This window comes from Psittacula echo (assembly GCF_963264785.1).
Source record: "Psittacula echo genome assembly, chromosome: 16".
Classification (NCBI taxonomy): domain Eukaryota; kingdom Metazoa; phylum Chordata; class Aves; order Psittaciformes; family Psittacidae; genus Psittacula; species Psittacula echo.
Genome location: NC_137752.1, coordinates 2,056,662 through 2,060,858, shown reverse-complemented (window position 1 = coordinate 2,060,858; position 4,197 = coordinate 2,056,662).

The following is a 4,197-nucleotide window of genomic DNA, read 5'->3' as shown; positions in this document are numbered from 1 at the left end:
TCGCGGGACAGAAGCAGCTGCCGCGAGCGGGGCCGGGCCGGGCGGGGCCGGGAGGGGCAGGGCAGGGCCGGGCAGCCCCGGGGGCGGACCACGGCGCGCCCCCGCCCTGCTGCGCGCCGCCAGGGGGCGCGGCTGCCGGTACCTTCCCGGAGCGGCTCCAGGTCGAGGCGAGGAGCGGCCCCGGTACCGGCCGTGAGCTGCCCAGGCCCCCGGCCACCATTCTGGGGTACGCGTGTCACCCCAGCCTCCGCACGGCCCGGCCTCCCCCGGCTCCTGCGGCCTCCCCCCTGAGCCGGGGCGGATGGAGGGAGAGGTTGCTCCTTTCTTCCCTTTCTCACACACAGTGGGCAGCTCAGACGTTGCCGGGAGGTGACAAGGCGCCATCCTGGTGCCCGGATGGGGAAACATCCCGGTAGGCACATCTGGGGTTCCTGTACCCCTCATCTCCCTCCAGGCTGGCTGCACCGTGCCTCCCTCTGTTTCCAGAGGAACAAGGAGCGCATTGAGCCGGCCGGACAAAGCAGCCCTTCATTGCCGTGCCCTGGGAGGCTCAGTGGCTGCCCCTGCTCCAGTGGGGCAGTGGTGCTGGTTCTCAAAACTGGGAGACAAAGTGGGAGGTGGAGGCACCGTCAGTGCTGTGAGGCCATGGCTGTCACCTCATGAGCGGCTCCCACAGGGCCACCCAAAGCCCTGGCTGCGGGATTTCGGTTGTGAGCACACAACCGAAGCCTGCTTGCAGGGCTGGTGTAGGATGATGGCGGCTTGTCTCTGAAATCCAGTTCATAGAACCACCAGAATGGTTTGTGTTGGAAGGGCCCTTAAAGCTCTTCCAGTTCCAACCCCTGCCACAGGCAGGGACACCTTCCACTAGAGCAGCTTGCTCCAAGCCCTGTCCAACCTGGCCTTGAGCACTGCCAGGGATGGGGCAGCCACAGCTTCTCTGGGCACCCTGTGCCAGCACCTCAGCACCCTCAGAGGGAAAAACTCACTGACAAGATCAGAGGTATGGTCATGTTGTCATATTAGCCAGGAAAACCCCACAACAGCCTTCAAAAGGCTGATGCTGCTATTTTGCAGGCACTTCTATTGCTGTAACAGTATTTTGTGTTTGGTGCTAAGATATAAGCTACTCGCTAAATGACACATACAAGCTTGAACACAGCATTGAGGATTAAGCTAAAGAAGTGAACCAGACATAAGAGTTGAAATGTGATCTCCAAAATAAGCCAGATAAAGCCAGTACAGCTCAGCTTTATCTCCAGTCAGGATAAGAGGAGTCATGCTGAGCACTGACCCCAGCAGCTATTGTCACACACTTCCATTTTGTGCTTCCATTCCCTGCCATCAGTGAAATGTAACGTTAACAGAGAGAATTCGGGTGATCTGCATCTACACCCCAAATACAGTTGGCACAAATTTTCTTATTAATCAGTTTAATTTGAAGCTTTGAGATTGCATATGTGCCAGTGAAAACATCATTTGGGATGACCTATGACAAGAGATGAAGACTTAAAAGAAATGCTACTAAAAAAATATAAAGGAACTAAAAAAACCCAACACGATTGGCCACAGTGACATTTCTACAGACACCACAAACTGAAATGGTGAGATATGAAAGAAGAACTTAGCAACTCAAAATACAAATAAAGACCAATTAGTCACTTCAGACCAATCCAGTGTTACGTGATCAGCTCTCACAGGAGTGTATTTCAAAACAGTTCCTGAAAAATACCATGCTTCTGCTTTCTGTGTTTGCCTGCCTGAACTGGAACAAGGCCACAAGAAGAAGTTGGGGTTCAGGGGAAGAGGACAGTCAGACAAACCAACCCTGAGCAAACATACCTTCCTTTAGCTGCCTTTTTATTGACTGTGCTGATGTGGAAGTTCTGACAGTGTGGTCACTGGTGCTGCTGGCTGACAAATTTTCCTCCTGTAAGTGATTGTTTTCTGTAGCTGCACTTCAGGGGTCATTTCTGTTGTGATAAGGCTTCTGCTGCACTATTTCCTGTAGAATAAGCAAAGTTGTGTTAGTAATGGTGATACTGAGAACCTGCACTGTGACTTCACAGCGGCTGTTGCGGCTGCAGATAAGGAACTAGTGACACATTGACATTTCCTTGTCAGCCACACACAGCATTCCCCAGTTTTTCATGCATATAGAACAGTGGAAGGCCTACTACTGCTGTGATTTCCAGTAGGAATATGAAATGCAAAAGTCTTGCAAAAAAACCCCTAGGTTTTTAGCATGTTTCAAAGCAGCCTGTTGCAAAGGAGTCACTGAGTGTGTCTCTTAGCACAGTTATAAAGCAGATATTAGTCCTGTTCTGGTTCTAAAGCTTGTAATGTGCTTTCTTCATTCTTCATTGTCCCTTGGTGTTCGGCTTAGTGATGCTAAAGGAGGTGTCTTGCCCAAGTGGGGAGGTTAAAGCCAGCATTCTACTGCTGTCCTCCGTAAAAAGAAAGTGTTTTGGATAAGAAGTGACCGTAACTTTCTGTACCTTTCAATCCCACTTTCTTCACAAATGCTGACATGTAATTTTATCATTATTTAAAAAGTATTTTACAAGGATGCATTCTAAAACAGGGAAGCAGATATTACAGATCATTGTATGTAATTTATGCCAAAAGAACAGACTCCTCAAACCTTCTATCAACTGTATTAACTCCAAGTCTTTACTTTTCCTGGGGTTTGTGGTAAAAAAGTAAATCCAAGAGCAAAGCTCATGTGACCAGAAAATTTGGCTGCTGTTCTTGCCAGAGACTTCAGAAAGAGACACGTAGAAAAGGCTTTTCAAGAGCAGGCTGATTTGACCTAGAAGAAATCCACAAAGAAGGGTGGGACGATAGACAGTATCCCATCTCTAGTAATTTGGTATTGTTACCAATTTAGTGGGTTTTAATTACTGTTGTTAGGTTCTGTCCAGATGTTTAGAATGAATAGGCTGAACTCAGCCTTTTCTCAATAACTGTTGTTGCAAAACTCCCGCAGGCTTTCATGCACTCACAAGAATAAAAGAATCAAAGAAGAAATACAGATGCCTCAGTCTTCTGTCTTGCTCACGTCTTCTGTGGACTTTAAACTTTATAGGGATATTTGATAAAAGCATACAAATTAATTCAAAAGCAAGACCTTTAAAGTGAAGCTGTTTGCCTTTTACCATACAAATGAATGCAGTTTTATATGTTTGGGAGTTTCAGGTTAAACACACCAATCTTACTCACAGTTGGGTAATGGCTTCTGGGTTTCTTTGTTGCAGATATGAAATAGCAGTAATTATATTTCAAAACTGCTTTTCATTTCTGTTCAGAATTCAAATGTTCTCCACAACCCAAATGTCAGATTAAAGTGATTTTCAGAATTGTTGAGTAAAAAAGAAGATGAATCCATCTGAAGATGGATCTAGGGCCACCGAAGGGGGGAAGCGCTGCCCCATTAGTGTCACTGAGGAAACACAATGTTGTGCTTCCATTGGGGAAGTGGTTTTGAGCAGGGTGACTAAACCTCATCGGAGAGCCAGCCACAGTGTGTGTCTGCAGAGTGAAAGGGCCAGGACTGCTTGGAATTTTCCCTGGTGAAGAAGAAATCTCCCAAATTAGGTGCTCACACCCTTTGCAGGCTGTTGTCCTATCTGGGGTGCCACAGGTCACAGTGATGATTTCCTGTCCTGAAGTCCATCTCAGCTAAAACCAGGAGAGCTCCCACCATCTGACCAATTCTGCCAAGGCCAAGTCACAGATAGAGAAGTAGCCAATGGATTTTTGTGTGATATTTTAACAATTTTGGGGGTTTTAAAATTATTTTTATTTTATTTAAATGTTACAGTATTTGTGTTACAAGAATAGTATTTAAGGAAATGGAAATACCAAGTGCTTAAAGGAACTGTATTTAAAGACAATGAACCCTACTGTACACTGCATCAAAACAGATCTTTCCCATTTAAAGACTCCCTCTTGTGGCAATCATTCTCAGTGCCTCGTTTTGACTTACTTTTCTAGTAAAAGTCACTCGTATAAGGTCTTGCAAAACTTGAAAATGGTTCTGTCATCTACTTTAAAGTTAAGACCCTGACCAGATGAGGTGGAGCACAGCATCCAGCACCTCCCTGGTAGGGGCTGAGCAATATTTAGGGAGTGGGCGACTCACAAGGCACTCACTGCAGAAAGCAGAGGATTCCCTGTGCAGGGTTACACTAAGAG